This window comes from Myotis lucifugus, unplaced genomic scaffold (genome assembly GCF_000147115.1).
Source record: "Myotis lucifugus unplaced genomic scaffold, Myoluc2.0 scaffold_287, whole genome shotgun sequence".
Lineage (NCBI taxonomy): Eukaryota > Metazoa > Chordata > Mammalia > Chiroptera > Vespertilionidae > Myotis > Myotis lucifugus.
Window position 1 is genome coordinate 1,492,846 of NW_005871335.1, and position 17,385 is coordinate 1,510,230.

The 17,385-nt window shown below is 44.5% G+C and overlaps 1 pseudogene; it reads left to right on the forward strand.

Moving 5' to 3' along the window:
- Positions 1 to 14,048: 14,048 nt before the first annotated feature.
- On the forward strand, positions 14,049 to 14,926 carry LOC102435672 (annotated as a pseudogene).
- Positions 14,927 to 17,385: the final 2,459 nt, after the last annotated feature.

Consider the following 17,385-nt stretch of genomic DNA (forward strand, 5'->3'; position numbering starts at 1 on the left):
CATCTCCACCCCAGAGGAACTCAATCGACAAGGATGATACCGGCTGCTGCTGAGGGCTGTGGATATTAGCAGACTGGTCCCCGTTGGGAGACCTGATGACAGTGGTAGGAGCTGAGACTACAGGCAAGAGGGTGATGTCCACGGGGCAACCGGGAGAGCCACAGATGTCAGCAGGGTGGTGCTCAGCCCTGGCCACCAAGCAGCAGGCTGCCATGACCAAGTGGGATGAGTCAGCAGCAGTGGGGAGGTGCCAGTGGGAGGGGGTCACCTCTGATCTCACACTGGCGGGGGCTCACCAGCCTGTGGCAGTCCCAGCTCCTAAGTATGGCTACACACTACGATCACTTCAAAAATACTGATTCCAGTGCTCAGCCTTAAGAGATTGTGATTTCATTGCTCTGCAGTGAGGCCTGGCCCTTAGTATGTTTCAGATGCTCACTGGGGTTAGATGGAAAGATCGTCGTACGTAAGCTCCGAAATCAGACAGAATTAGGGTTGAGTCCTGGTCCATTAGTGGCTAGGCAGTTTTAGGGTGTAATTAGTTTTTCTGAGCTTCCATTTGTCATCTGTAAAATCATGCAAATCGCATATAGTTCATGGAAATACCAAAAGGGCAACATGTTACTCATCATGGATTAATAGCCTTCAATCATGGAGCTATTACTATTTGTATTCATACTTGGCCTTTTGCCCCTCCTTCCCCAGGGTATAGCAATCTATGGTAGACTTGCCTTCCTTAGCCCCTGCTCCATTGTGGGGGAGACCTATCTCCTACCTAGATTGTGGCTGTAGCAGCTGAATGGAAAACCAATGACTCCCTGGGGGTTGACCAAATGACCAAATGCTAGCATCCATGATTACACTCCTGTTCACACCTAGAGTAACACATGCCACAGTCAGCCCTTCAAGATGACACTGACAGGTATGCAGCTGCTACTCGGGAAACTAAGCAGGGTAGGTTTTGCTCATACAAGGGCAGCTGTAAGGCCCAAGGTACTTAAATGACTTCCTCAGAATTGTACCAGTTATAATGTGGCTTTGGACAAGTCCTTTCTCCTCTCTGTGCCTCAGTTGCTTACTCTGTAAGATATGGGTTGCTCATCTGGATAAATGACAATTCTGTTCAGTTTGGTGCTGCTGGTTCGGCAATACCCTTCCCCCCGGATATGCCTTGGGGCACTGACCTCATCTCCACCTTTTCCCACAGAGGCCAGGGCTCTGAGAGATGCCACTTTGGAGCAAGGGACCCCAGAGTCTGCCGTGGCTGCTCCCCACACCTCTGCCCCCTGAGGTTGTGAGTGACCCATTCCTCCTCCTGCCAGCTGGAACTTTAAATAACCTCCAGCCCACTGTGTGGCTGCCAGAAGTTGTAATTAAATAATGTCCAGCCGTCAGAAAAGCTGTTACAAATGGTCCTTTTGTCTGCACCGCTGTCTGGAAAGCCAGGACGCAGGGAAGCGAGGGGGTCATAAATATGAAGGGCAGAAGTTCAGTGGGAATCCTGGGAGCAATCGCTTTCGGGGACCCTGAAAACCACTGGAAGTTGTTTTCTTTCTTAAATGTGTCACGATCCCAGGGGAGAGCACCTAGCCCTGGCTCTGTGGCTGGGACCGCACACTGGATAACCTGAAAAGGACTAGGGACCTGGGGTCCTTACCTGGAGCTGGCTGTCCCAGCTGCACACAGGAAACTACAAGGGGCAGGTGAGTGCTGACAGCCCGAGACAGTGCCCAGATGAGCGCTCATCTTTCCCTCCCTCCTTTCCTTCCTCCTCATCCTTTTTCTCTCTTTTTTCAACAAACACCCTTGAATCTCTATTATGTTGGAGAGTCCTCTCTGCAGGAGGAACAAGGGGAAGAAATGCACACTCACTGAGCATGTATTTAGTGTTCGATGTTTTCTGTACATGACTCCATTTAATTAGTACAACACACCTGGGAGATGGTTATTATAAAACTCAATATTGTAGATAAGGAAACTGAGGCTCTTAGACATTAAGCAATTAAGAGGTTGGGGATTAGCATTCACTAGCCTGTAAACCCATCAGCGCAGAGGCTGCGTGTCTTTGTGTATCGCCTTGCTGGGTGAAGCATGGGATCTGGCACATAGAAGGCTTCAGAAATACGATGGAAGGAAGGGAGGAGGGGGAGAACAAAGAGGGAACTGACTCAGTCTGTCAGACATCAAAACCAGTGATCTTTCTATCAGTGCACGTTGGGTCTGGAGAGTACAGACAGGCAGCTTTATATCAGATAAATGTATACAACTGTTGGGAGAAAGAGCTGTTAAGATATGTGCAAAAAAAGCATGTTTAGGAAGCAGAAAGTTGGTTTCAAGAGTCATGGAGGAGGGGGAGCCAAAGTGTATGGGTGGTCAGAGAAGTTCATTTCCATTTGCAAGAACGAGGGGGCTTCATGGAGAACTGGAGATGGAAGGATGAATAGGATTTGGACCCTGATGGAGGACAGGGAAGGCTGATCAGACAGAAGGGGTGGCGGAGATTCGTAATTATCCTACAATTGTAAATAACCTACCACCGAGGGGATAGGCCAATGCTTAGGGCATGTGGGAGCTGCCAGGACTAGAACGTGAGCCTATATATTGTGCTGGTGAGGTTCCTGGGGACTAATCAGGCAACACAGTCCCCTCCCAGGGTGGGTGAGAGCTGTTCAGGGTGAAGGTAATCACGAGTGAGCCTGAATGTGTGTGTGTATGTGAGTGTGTTTGGGTGTGAGTGTGTGAGAGAGAGTGTGTCTGTGTATGAGTGTGTATGAGTGTATGGGTGTGAGTGTGTATGTGAGCGTGTGTGTGCCTGTGTGTGTATGTGTGTGTGAATGTGTGTGTGTGAGTGCTGAGGTGGGTGGCTAGTACTTTCTTCTGAGCTTTGCCATGAGGCCCAAGTGGAAATGTGTTTGTTTCCTGGGTCTGCCAGGTGCAGAGCAGCCTGCACTTCCACCCGGGCCTTCACGGAGATCTGCTGGCAGGTTCTGCAGCAGTGAGAAAGGTGGGCATATTCTGTTGGGTAGAGGATTTAGACCCCGGCCTCCCTATAGGGCCAGGGGTGGCACCAATATTGGTGATTTGGGGAACTGGAGGGAGTTAATTAAAGGTAAGGGCTCTGACTGCCCTTCTGCTCTTCACCTGTCCCCAGCCCCTCCACCTGCCACCCAGCAGTGCCAAGCAGCTGCCCGTGCATGGGGCAGTGAGGCTCGTGGAAGCTGTCGCTGAGCTGCCCCTCACTTCTGCCCAACACCCTCTGAGAGCAGAAAGAACACATGTCACAGGAACAAACAGCCCAGTGGTTTGGGGATCATGAAGAATTACATCCCAGGCACTTTACTTTGCAGACAGGCTGCTGGCAGCATCCCCAAAGGCCAAGTGGAAACTCACAGGGCTGTTTCAAGAGACAGGGAAGCTCAGAATGAGAAGGCCTGCGGTGGAAATATCAGGGCTACCTTGATAAGAGCTGTTTCCTTCCAGCACAGCACAAGAGCCCAGCCAAAAGCTACCATCACACGGTAACCCTTTGACCGCCACAGAAACCTGACTGTTCCATTGGTGGAGAGCCCTTGGAGCCAGCTGTAGAGCAGGTGGTGCACACAATTCGACAGGATGGAATTCCAGGGACAGGATGGACTCTAGGTGTGGGGTGGGATTCTGAATTGAGTACTTCTGCCATCAGGATCCCAGGAGGAATCCTGCTACCTGCCTAGGGCATGTCTCTGGGCCTTAGTTTTCTATTCACAGTCATTCAGCAAGCACCTAGAGAACACTTAGTGTATGCCAAGTGTTCTGTTAGGTGCTGAGGGCCAGGCAGCCGAGAACAATTCATGGTCTCTGCCCCCATGAAGCTGCCCATCTAGAGGAAGTAAAGAAGTCATTGGGCACATGAGTGCACTGGCGCACACTGCAGTGAATGACCACAGGGGAAGGACAGGGCTGCAGGATCAGGGAAGGCCTCTGAGTCAGACTTGGAGGAAGAGTTTGTGCAAAGGCCCTGGGGAGGGGAACAGAATGGTATGTTTTAGGCGCTGAAGGTAACCTGTGCGGCCTGAATGCAGTGAGCAGGAAGCAGAGCGGATGACAGGAAGCGAGTCTGACATGCTTGGACTAGAGAGTTGGGTAGAGTGTCAATATAGCAGGACTTAGGTTCCGGGTATAGCCTCAGTTTTCAGAGTTGGAACTTGGTTTACCCTGAGGCTTCTATTCTGGGTGAAGGCCAAAGCCCAGTTTGTGGATCAGAGCAGCCCAGGGTCTCTGTGGGTATAGTTAGGTTGAGTTAGTGCTCACAGTCTCTGACCATGGAGTCCCTGAATTTCTCTAAAAGCACAAGCCTATGAAGAAAATCAGTGGCCTTAGCTGAGGGGAGAAGGGAGCCCAGTGCCAGGCAGGCAGATCCACTTTCTACAGACAATAGCTTTGACCTATGAATGGCCCCTGCAGCTCTGCACCTTGAGGATGAAGGTGTGCAGGACACCCGGCTCTCCACGGACGAACAGCCCTCCTGCTTCCTCCCACTTGCCATTGTTTTCTATCCAGACCACGTTTCTGCCTCTGAATGTGATCTTTGAAACTTATGAGCAACGATGACAACTGATTCTGAAAACCTTTATATGTCCTCGAATTGCCATGGCTAATGGGACATTGTTCCCATCTCTGAACAATAACTCAGGAGGCCCGGCTGTCTCTTTGCTCTTTGCTCTCCCGCATGTTATCTCCCTGATGAAATCTGCAATAAAATAATTAAAATGATGATAGCAGGTGAAAGATGCTAATGGGATTGTTGGACGCTGCGAGCTCCCCAGCTTCTCTCAACTCTGCCTGTCAGGGTGAGTTGACTGGTCTCTTGTGACCCTCTTATGAATGGGCACCAGTACGGCCTGCACATCTCTGTGTGATATATATGATTTGAGAAGCATTTATATTTGTTTGAGCACCTGTTGAGACAGGCCAGTAAACCAGAACAAATGGAACAGGGAAACTGAGACAGACAGCTGAACAAACTGGCTGAGCGATTTACAGCAGATACAGAAGCTCACCTCCCTAGAGATAACATCTAGGCCTCAGCTGTATTTCAGCTCCAGACCCAGAAAAGCAGCAAAACCAGGTGGGTGATGCCAGGCCAGCTGCAATGACTAAGGACCCCCTGCCCTGGCACTGACCTACTGGTAGTGACCACGGCCCTGGGAAACTGATGAATATTCTGATGAAACCTCCCCTATATTCCCTCCTTCAAGAGAGAGATAAAACCCTTCAAAACAAAGGACCCACACTTGCTCTCCTTCTGGGGAGCCCATCTATGCCACTCCCTTCCCCCACCCCCAAGGTGTGCATCTTCTAAACTCTAAGGGACCCCATGAAACTTGCAACCAGGGGAGCAATGGGCAGCTGCAACCCATCCCAGGCTGACCCCCTGAACCTGTCCCCAAGGCCCATATTTTCTCTGGCTTCCAAGTGAGCTAAAGCAGACCAGTGTAGACTCTCCTGTTGCTTCTTCTATGCTAGCCCTTCCCTGTTTCACTGTCCCCAGCTTTAATAAATGTATCTTCATAGTCACCTGGACTTGTGTTGTGAAATATTTCCTGCATGAAGTCATGGGGTGGGAGGCAATTTGAAAACAGCAGCTAAAACTGGAAAGGTTCTTTCCAGTCCACTAGTGGATGAGTACAAGGGGTCTGTGGCAAAGTTTGAAGGAATGGAGGGGTCCAAACCCTATAAACACTCAAAATGGCCAGTACAGGCTTCCCCAACCCAGGGTCCCCATACTGCTGGTTTGGGATCACAATTAAGTAGAATATGAATCATAGGCTCAAAAAGAAAGAGGTCCCTAAAAGAATGGATAGGGGAAGAGAGCCAGGAAATCTCAGAAGATGAGCTACTATATTTTAAATATTACCCCAAAACAACCAAAGAAGAAGCTCTGTGAAGTTGGAAAAACTACCGTGAACTAGGCTTCCTTCGCAAAGTTCAGGAAAATTGTATGCACATAAAAATAAACGCCATAAAAATATTGAGAAAAAACTCACACAAATTATTATAAGAACAAAGAGAATAAGGTACAGAATAAATTCTTTATAGACAGTGAAAGTATGCCAGAAAGATATACCCTCAAGACTGTGACCTAGTGAACTAAAATGATGTAACCAAAATGAGCTAAAAGACATTAAATGATATCATCATCATAAATGATAATAATAATAAAACTTCAGAAATTATATGACAACTCACAGGAAGAAATTAGAAGGGGAAAAAAGTTACTTCAAAAAATAAAGATTAAAACTGCAAAGAACACTAAATATAATAAATAATACCTTAATAACAGAAGGTAAAAAGGAGAACATTTTTAAAAACAAAAAAGAAGTGAAGTGAAGAGAGAGAGAGAGAGAGAGAAAAGGATCTGAGAGAAAGTTAAAATATTGAGTAGAAGCATGGAATATCTTATATGTAGCAATATGGGTCCCTGAAAAAAGAAAACCAAAGTAAGGCTACAGAGCTGATGCTAGAAATTATAATTTAAGGAAACATTCCTGAAATAATAATAAAAGATCTGAACCTACATATTGAAAGAACACAAGCATACAGAGTGTACCTAAAAAATTGAGCCTGAACAGCAACACATAGTCTGGTAAAATTACTGTACTTTAAGAAGAAAAAAAGATTTTTTTAAAGCAGAAGAAAATTATTTAGGTGTCTAGCCAAAAAGAGGAAATAGCTTACAAGGGAAAGAAAAATTAGGTTACCATCAGACTTTCTGACAATAATACTTTAAGCTAGAAGAAAATGAAATGACATTTTAAGATACTTAAGTAAAGAAAATATAATTCAAGAGTTTTATATTCAGGAAAAGGGACTTTCATGTATAAAGAGCACAGGTAACTATTATCAACATGCACAAACTCAAGGAATATTATTCGTATGAGTTCTTCTTGAGGGATTTGGTAGATAAGCTTTAGATAAGCGAAATCACCAAAGAGACATGGATATTGAGGACTGATAGTGAGCATTAAATACTAGCTACTTATAAAATTAAGACTGAATAGGGTTAAAAGGGAGAGCACATAGTAAGCAATCACTACGTGATCTGAAAATATAGTTCATAGGGCAACTATAAAAATTTAGGGGACAATGAGAACATATGCAGATATATTTTTCTAATTATTTTCAGTAATGAAAAGAGTATTTGCATCATTTTTCTGAGACTGTGGAGTGAGTAATGTGAGACAAAGCAAATGACTGATCCTGGGAATTTCTAATCTTATTATCTCCTGCATTCTCAGTTTGGAAGGAAGGAGACAAAGATATAACAGGAGATTAGGTAATAGTTCTGAACTTGAGCGGAAAGTATCAGTATCTGTACACCTGAAACTAATATATGTTAACTGTAATTGAAAAATAAAAATGACTTAAAACTGAAAAATAACCTTGTAATAGCTATGCATGGTGTTAGATGGGTACTAGACTCATGGTGATCACTTAGTGCTGTATATACATATCTAATCACTATGTTGTACACCTAAAACTCATATAAAATTATGTGTCAAAAAAGAGAACATATCAGTATCTGTACAGTACATGTATTTTCTAGCTCTGTCCACTGAAAAGGCCTGGACAATGACCACACCAGGAGCAATAAGCATCCCTGGTCCACAGATTGTGGTCTTGACATACCATTTCCCACCAGAAGGAATCAGGGCTTCTTGAGAAATGTCAGATTTCAGATCTGAGGCTGGAAGAGTACAAGGTAAGTATGGAATATTTTGTCACACTAGATAGCAAAGAGGTTATCAGAGAACACTAGAATCATGTCAAAGGGTACAGGAGCCAACTTAAGGAGCTCCCACTGGCCAAAGATGAGGCCATTTGAACTTTAATAAGAATAATAATTAAAATGGGTTAAAACCCACCACATATGTTTAAATACTTTTCATAATCATATTTCTATATTTATAAATCTATATTTATTTTATTATATATCTATTATAATATAAGTATACACTTTCTATTTTTATAAATCTATATTTAAAAATAGATTTATTTATAAAAGTAAATGTAGATTTATAAATATATAAATGGTGTCCCAAAAATGTATACACACACTTCTTTCTGATAGCTCAATTGATGTTTCTTTCTTTTCAGATTTAACCCATTGGAATTAATAATGATTCCAATAGGAAGAAAGCAAGGGGGAGGCCAGACATTATAAGCATGGTCACCTGGGCAGCTTCACCAGGAAGCTGCAACTTTGCACTCCCCAGGAAACCAGCGGTCCATTCCCTGCAGATCACTGGGGAAAGGGATCAAACAAAGGGGAGATGGATGCAAGCACAGTGAAGTTGGGGTGACGTAGGTAAGGTACTTGCTATCAGTCTAGCCTGAGGAACAATGATCACTGGCTAGGAGAGCAAACCACTGCAAGTGCATGAAATCCGGAAGATTGAATTGGTTAAGCTCCTAATTGTAACCCAGAAACAGAGAGTTCTTGCTCTCTTGCTTGGTCTGCTCTTGCTTGCTTGCACTCCTGTTCCTCCCTGGCTCTGTGACCCGCACTCACCCGTGCTTCCTCCATAGCCATGTGGCTCTAGACCAGCCGTGGGCAAACTACGGCCCACGGGCCGAATCCGGCCCGTTTGAAATGAATAAAACTAAAAAAAAAAAAAAAAAGACCGTACCCTTTTATGTAATGATGTTTACTTTGAATTTATATTAGTTCACACAAACACTCCATCCATGCTTTTGTTCCGGCCCTCCGGTCCAGTTTAAGAACCCATTGTGGCCCTCGAGTCAAAAAGTTTGCCCACCCCTGCTCTAGACGCTGCATGGCCCCACAAGCAATAGCCTGCAGCTGAAAACACAAGCTAAGTTAGCCAGTTGCTGGGCTGGACTGTGTTTTAATATGGAGCAAAGACTCTGCTGAAAACAAGATGGGACTTTTTCCATGGCGAGACGGAGGGATTTGGGACCTTGGAGGGGAACCTCATTAATGTTACCTCATCAATAAACCTTTCCTTGCTACCTCGTCCTCCTGTGCGGACCTCGGGAAATTCTTGTTCCTGAGGCACCCCAAGAGCTCCACGTCCACCAGTAACACGTGGGGACACAGAAGGCACCCCACTGATAACACATTTGCAGGAAATACAGGAGACAGCAGAACTTGTTGAACAGTATCACAAGTGAGCAATCAGCAAAACCCAGACAGTAGGAAATTTAGGTGAAATGATTCAGAATCTTCAACAGATACACTGTAAGAGAAAGAAAGGGATGGAGAACAACCTGAAGTGCCTTAAAATGCATGGCAACTATTTTATTTTATTGTATTTTATTTTTTATTGATTTCAGAGAGGAAGGGAAAGGGAGAGATAGAAACATCAATAATGAGAGAGAATCACCAATAGGCTGCCTCCAGCATGCCCCCACCTGGGGGTCGAGCCCGAAACCCAGGCATGTGCCCTTGACCGAAATCAAACTGGGGACCCTTCAGTCCGCAAGCCAACGCTCCATCCACTGAGCCAAACCAGCTAGGGCAAAATGCATGGCAACTTTTTTAGATGGGCAAGACTATAGTCACTAGGAATGCACTCTTGAGGGATAAAACTACAGAAAACACAAAGAATTGTTCACTGTTGTGGGATGAAAAAGGGGCCACATACTAAACCTGACAAGCTCAGGAGAGGCCTGCATGGTGGGGCCTTACAAACTCAGACCTAAAGTAACCACATAGGATGGTCTGAACGTAAAAATTCCTAACTAAAACCAACTCGTGGTGGTTAGTCATATCCTAGGTCCATAGCTTCCCTGGAAAAGGTCAATCTTTACCTTAAGTGAGAGTATTTATTTTCTTTTTGCATCTAAAATAACCTACCTGTGGAATGTTAGAGTAACCCCTTTTTTTCAAACCCCTTTTCAAACAACCTTTCACCAGAGCAAGAGACCACAAAACCCCTCATTATTATCTTGTTGCCCAAATACTACTTCTATGTGCTGCAAATGTTAACTATTCTATACCCACCAATGTAAAAGAAGTATGCATCTTTCTGCTTTACTTTTTATGGAATCTCAGAGATTTTCCACTTTGCTTTCTCCTGTTCCCTTAAACTATAGCAAATGGATTTCATGTAACCCCTCTTACGTCTCCTTCTTTGATTGTAACATATAAAATAAGCCGTAAAACTGCCATTCTCCAGAGTACTTCTCATTCCCTTGAGAATTTGCTTCCCAGCAATTGTCATCAGTTTGGCTCAAATAAACTATTATTATATGACTTTTTCTTAGGGTGGATGTTCTTTTGTCAACACTACAAAAGTAAGAATATAATTACTTTGGGGAGAGGGAGGTTGTGACTAGAAAGGGTAATAGGAAAGGACTTTTGGGGTAATTGGCAAAATTCTATTTCTTGACCTGGGTGGTGTTATGAGGGTATTTATCTTATAACAATGTCTTCAAGATAAACATTTATTTTGGCTTTGTGTATTTGTTGTATTTTAAAATAAAAAGCTTTTTTAATGCACATATTTAGGTAGGTCAAAGACAACATATTGACAAGGCTACTTTGTTCATTAAGACATACAGGTTCAGCCCTAGCTGGTTTGGCTCAGTGGATAGAGCATCAGCCTACAGACTGAATGGTCCCAGGTTCGATTATAGTCAAGGGCACATGCCTGGGTTGCAGGCTCGATCTCCAGTAGGGGGCGTTCAGGAGGCAGCCAATCAATGATTTCTCTCTCATCATTGATGTTTCTCTCTCTCTCTCCCTCTACCTTCCTCTCTGAAATCAATAAAAATATTTTTTAAAAAGACACAGAAGTTCAAATTCTGCCAACTGTGTGTTGGCTATGACATGGACTCCCAACTGCATGTTCTCTCTGGCTTACAGCACTTAAAAGATTATCCAATGAACAAGGAGAGGTCATGAGAGTAAGCTACAGGCTTTTATTAGGAGCCAAGAGTGAGCTGAGTAATAAAATACAACTTGGTCCAGAGTAGAGGTCTCCCTGCATTTGACATTTCTACTTTATTTTAGCCAGAAGCCTTCTGGACTCAAATAAAGTTCCAGAAAATGTCATGAGAAATGCATATTTATAACGGTGGCTCAATATTGCTAGGCAAATTCTAACTTAACAACATCTAATTTGTGAAATTTCATGGTAATTATGATATTTCTAGATTCTTCCCTTTAAAGAAGGCTTTGGCACCAACATTCCTTTAACCAGTAGCTTGCAGGATGAGGTAAGCACTTGTTTACAGAACTGTAATTGCTTCACAGGCTGGAGGGGACTATGAACTGTCCCATGATTGTCCAGCGCCTGGGCAAACAAGGCATAGTTACACACAGGAGATCCATGGTTTGGACAAAGAACTGGGGACTGCCATTCATTTCCTACTCCCCAGGCCAAACCCCCAACTTTTCTTCTTCATGAGCATGGAGCTTCACACAATAGGGCAGAATGAATGCTAAGAACATGAGTGATTTCTGAGTCATTTTGTTGAGCACACTGGGCTACCCATTTACCTAAGTAATTATTCAGATTAGTCATAAAGGCTGATTTTGCTCTTTGGGGGCTCGTTAGTGAGGGGAAGAAGAACATGGGCTCTCCAAATGTGCCTTATTGGCATGTGGATTTCCAGCTGAAGACATTCAAGCCCCAAGACGCAGGAAAGAGCTGTTACCTTCCCCTTAACTGCCTTAAAAACTTTAGCTGGAGGTCCTCAAAAAAGACAACTACGCTGCTTGAGGCCGAGGGCAGGCTAGGGCACAGGGCGAGTACAGGTCACTGAGCAAGAGAGCGTGAGAGGAGCAAAAGCCCAAGAGAGAGGGAACACTTTGGGGATGTTAGCCTTTCAAGATTTCATGCGCTTGCAGTGGCTCCAGCCTTCTAGCCAATGACCTTTTCCCCAGCCGCTAGACTAACAGGCAAGCACTTTCCCTACATCACCCCGACTTTACTGTACATGTGCCCATCTCCCCCTTTGTTCAATCCCTTCCCCCAGTGACGCGCAGGCAATGGACCAGTGGTCCCCTCGGGAACGTGAGGCTGTAGCTTCTGGTGAAGCTGAGCAGATGACCATGTTTATCATGTCTGGCCTTCCATTTGCTCTCTTCTTGTATTAATGCTGACTAGCTAATTACAACAATAACAGCTTCTTTTCTTTAGCGTGATGCTTTTAAGGTTCTTCCATGAGGTAGCACGTATCAGTAGTTCACTCATTTTTGTTATTGGATAGTACGCTATTTTGTTTATTTAATGAACAAGAATATATAATGAGGAATAAACAGTCTCTTCAACAAATGGTGTTGGGTAAACTAGACAATCACATGTTTACGAATGAAATTAGACCACTATTTTACACCACACAAAAAGTTAACTCAAAAATAGTTTCAAGACTTGAAACAGCTGAAACCATTAAACCCCTAGAAGGAAAGATAGGCAGCAAGTTCCTTGACATAGGTCTTGGCGATGATATTTTAAATCTGACACAAAAAGTAGACGCAACAAAGAACATAAACAAGTGGGTCTACATCAAAATAAAAAAGCATCTGCATAGCAAAGGAAACCAAGAAAAATAAAAAGGCAACCTATGGAATGAGAGAATATATTTGCAACCATCTATCTGATAAGGGGTTGTATAAATATAAATATCAGGGGGAACACTTTATAAAATATATGATTGTCTAACTACTATGCTGTACACCAGAAACTAAAGCAAAATAATGGCGAATGTAATTGGAATTTTTTAAAATTAAAAAACCAAAATATATAAAGGAGTCATACAACTAAATAGCAAAAACACAAACAATCCAATTATAAAAAATGGGAAGCAGTTCTGAATAGATGTTTTTCTAACGAAGACAAATGACCAACAGGTACACGGAAACAAGGGCAACATCATTACTTATCAGGAAAATGCAAATCAAAACCATAATCAGATATCAACTCACACCTGTTAGAATAGCTATTATAAAAAGTGTAAGAAATAACAAGTGTTGGCAAGAATGTGGAGAAAAGGGAACCCTCATGTACTGTTGGTGGGAATGTAAATTGGTGCAGCCACACATATCAAGATATCTCCAAAAATTAAAACTAGAACTAGCATATGATCCAGCCATTTCAATTCTGGGTATTTTCTATATAGTATATAAAAAGACCAAAACAACCAGAGACCAGAACACCATGGCCCCTCGCCCAGGCTTGCCCCACCCCCCTAGGGAGCGGTTAGGGGCGCCCCTGGGCAACTCGATAGGGTGCGAGTTTGACGGGGGAAAGTCAAAGAAATAGGAAGGAAGGTCTTAGGGTCTGCAGGGTTGGGGTGGTCGGCCCCAGGTAGGTTTGGATTGTGCTGGGGAAAGAAGAGGAAGATCCGATTGGAAAATGGCTCAGCACAGTACCTTTCTCATTGCGAACCAGGACGGCGCCAGCCGTGGACTGAATGGGCGGTGGTTTCATGAGTGCGCTTGGGACCGACATGTTCACGGCAGCGGCAGGACTCCAGAAACTTCACTGATTCCCAATAGTAAACAGCTATCAACGCCAAAACAGAAAAATCCTCTCCAACTAGTGGCCCTGGACATTGCAATGAGACTGAAGGAAACACCACGTAAGGAGGAGCTAGAAAAACCAGAAGTGTGCGACCAGAGGATTGTGGGATTGTGGAGGACACCTGGGCGCCTAGAGGACTGTGGGATTGTGGAGGACGCCTGGGCACCCAGAGGATTGTGGGATTGTGGAGGACGCCTGGGCGCCTAGGGCTAGAATGTGAACCTGTTACAGTGGGGCCTTGACTTATGAGTGTCCTGACTAACGAGTTTTTCGAGATACGAGCCGTCTCTCGGCCAATTTTTTGCTTTGAGTTGCGAGCTAAAATTCGGGTTACGAGCCAGCTTCAGATACCCCACCGCTAGTTGGCGCAGTGAACGTCACAGTGAACGCCACAACATCAGCCCAGCATCACGTGTCTCACTCGTTCACAATTGATTTGACATATGAGTAATTTGAGTTATGAGCTCCATCACGGAACGAATTAAACTCGTAAGTTAAGGCCCCACTGTATTGTGCATGTACACAGTCAGCCCTACAGTCCTCAGTCTCGCAGTATTTGGATGTGACTTCTGGCGGGAAATTATTTGTCTGTTACCTTGGTTTGAAGCAGAGGACAAGAGCCGCTAGAACTACCAGCTCTAGGAGGAGTATGCATGCACCTCCCAAGAACTGCAGGTGAAGCGCACTGCAATCGAAGCCTTCACTGAAACCACCAAGATCTTCGAAGAGCAGGGCCAGACTCAAGAGAAGTGCAGCAAGGAGTACCTGGAGCGCTTTGGGCGTGAGGGCCATGCAAAAGATGCAGAGGATCCTGCTGAGCTCAGAACCGCGCAAGTCTCACATCCCCGAGATCCATGAGAGCCGTATGAAACTGGAACAGGAGCTGCGGACACAGGCCTTGGACAACCGGGAGATCGATAAGCACACGAATAGTCTGAAGCCAGACCTCATGCAGCTGCGCAAGATCCGAGACCAGTACCTGGTATGGCTCCCCCAGAAAGGCGCCCAGAAGAAGAAAATCAACGAGTGGTTGGGAATCAGAAATGAGCCTGAAGACCAGTATGCACTGATGGAGGATGAGGATGACCTCCCCCACTGTGAGGAACGAACCTGGTATGTGGGCAAGATCAACCGCTCGCAGGCTGAGGAAACGCTGAATAGCTAGCGGGATGGTACCTTCCTCATCCGTGAGAGCAGCCAGCGGGGCTGCTTTGCCTGCTCTGTGGTGGTGGAGGGTGATACCAAGCACTGTGTCATCTACTGCACGGCCACTGGCTTGGGTTCTTCGGAGCCCTACAACCTGTACAGGTCTCTGGAGGAGCTGGTGCTGCATTACCAGCACACCTCCCTTGTGCAACACAACGATGCACTTACCATCACACTGCCACATCCCGGTGCGAGCCCACCCCCCCTTGCCAACCAGCTGACTCATACAGAACAGGACTCCATCTTTCTATCTGTATCTCTTCTTTGTGAATCTTTTTCTGTCTCAATCTCTCTTGCTTTCTCTGAGTCTCTCTTCCTGTCACTCTTTCTATCCCCATCTCTGTCCTCTCTGTCTCTATTAGTCTCTGAACCTCTAAGTCTCTGTTAGAGGAGCATACCTCCTCCACCCCATGCCCCCTTTCCCCAGGGGCACTGCCCTCCCCTGGCTCTGGCTGTCCCCACCAGTTCCTACAGTTCCCCCAGCTCCCCCTGCCTGAATCTACCATGTTTACAAAGGCCCCTGGGGTGCTCAGCCCCAGCCTGGTGCCCTGATTTTTAAGCCATAGACCTGGGGTCTGGGCAGGAAGAAGGCAGGAAGGAACTTCCAAGAACCTCAGCTGTGACATTTGGGGGCGGATGGTCCCACCCCACAGACCCAACTTCCCCTCCAAACCCTGAAGTGAAACCCGCACCGGTTACCCCCACATGGAGCTGCTGCCCAGAAGCCCTTCTCCCACTGAAAGCAAAATTATTCAAAATAACCTCAAGAGCTGGGCCCTCTCTGACCCCAGGCTTCCCAGGAACCGAGGCTGCTGCAGGTACTGCTGGGCCAGCCGAGATGCACTGCTGCCCATAGCACCTCCACTCGATGCAGTTTCAAGGCTTCTCCTTGATTATGTTGGGTTCTGATTCTGTTTCCTGACTGTAAACCCATTTTCTCCTCTTTTGAGACAAGAAACCCGGTTTTCTATGCTGCCATGGACACCCCTCCTGCCTGCCCAGCTAGGCTGGCAGGTGGGTTTTGTATGGTACGTTGATACTGATGTGGATACAAAACATTAAACTCAAAAAAAGAAAAAAAGAAAAAGGAAAATGTGATAGTGACGACTAAGAAACTTTGGGGACAGTGAAGGGCAGTTTGTCCAGACTGTTGAGAGCTAAGAATTAGAGTTTAATTGGGACAGAAATCCTGCTAATAGCACCTGATGCCTAAAACCTGAGCACTCTACTTTTAGGTTTTCTAGTTCAAGTTTTTGGAGACTGCCTATTAAAACATTCCTGGTTGGAAAGTGTTTGTATACAAGCCCATAAGTATTAAGTATTTGCTCTGTTTACCATGCTTAGATGTCTGTAAGGAATATGGAATAATGTTAAATGCCTCATGTTCTCAAGAAACTTGACTTTTAAAATAAAAAATAAAGAAGAAATATAAGTATTAAAAATAAAAAAAGAAGAAGCTTGAGTTTTAGGGGCGATCAGGCAGGCAGGAGAGCGGTTAGGAGCCAGCGGTCCCAGATTGCGAGAGGGATGTCTGACTACCGGCAATTGGACATCCCCCGAAAGGTCCCAGATTGTGAGAGGGTGCAGGCCGGGCAGATGGACTCCCCGCCCCATGCATGAATTTTGTGCACCGGGCCTCTAGTTTATCTATAAGAAAACAAAAACATTAACTCCAATAAATATATGCATCCCCATGTTCAATGTAATGCTATTTACAATAACCATGACATGGACACAAACTAAGTGTCCATTGATGGGTAAATGGATAAAGAAATTGTGATACACATAAACACAAATATTATTCAGCCATAAAAGAAAGATGAAATCTTGCCATTTGAAACAACATGGATATACCTCAAGGGAACTAGAGAAAGACAAATACCATATGATCTCTCCTATATGTGGAATCTAAAACAAAACACAAAAACAAAACAAAACCCAAACAGGTAACTAGATACAGAGAACAGATTAGTGGTTTCCAGAGGTGGGGGGTGGGAGGTTGTGGGGTGGGGGTGGGAGAAATGGGTGAAGAGAATAAAAAAATTTAAAAAGGAAAATAATTTATAAAGCTCTTAAATTTACAATGATGGCGACTCACTAGAAAGGAAATAAAAAAAACAATGGGCAATTGGATTGTTTCCACATTTTGACTATTATGAGTAATGCTGCTATAAACATCTGCACACAAGTCTGTGTGTGAACATATGCTTTCATTCTCTTGGGCAGATACGTAGGAATTGCTGGGTCGCATGGGAATCCTATGTTTAACCTGTGGAAGAATTGCCAAACTGTTTTTCTAATGTGGCAATACCATTTCACATTCCCAGCAGCAATGAATGAGGGTTACAGTTTCTTTACAGACTCACTAACACCAACTATTGCCAGTCTTTTTGATAAAAACCATTTTAGTAGGTATGTAGTGGTATCTCATTGTGGTTTCCATTTGCATTTCCCTAAGGCTAATGGCATGGAGTATCTTTTCATGAGCTTATTCATCATTCATGCAGTTTCTTCAGGGGAATCTCTATTTAAATCTCTTGCCCATTTAAAATCAATGGGTTGTTTATCTTCTTATAATTGAGTTATGAGTTATTTACATGTTCTCAATACAAGTCCTTTAAATTATTTGCAAATATTTATATTACTT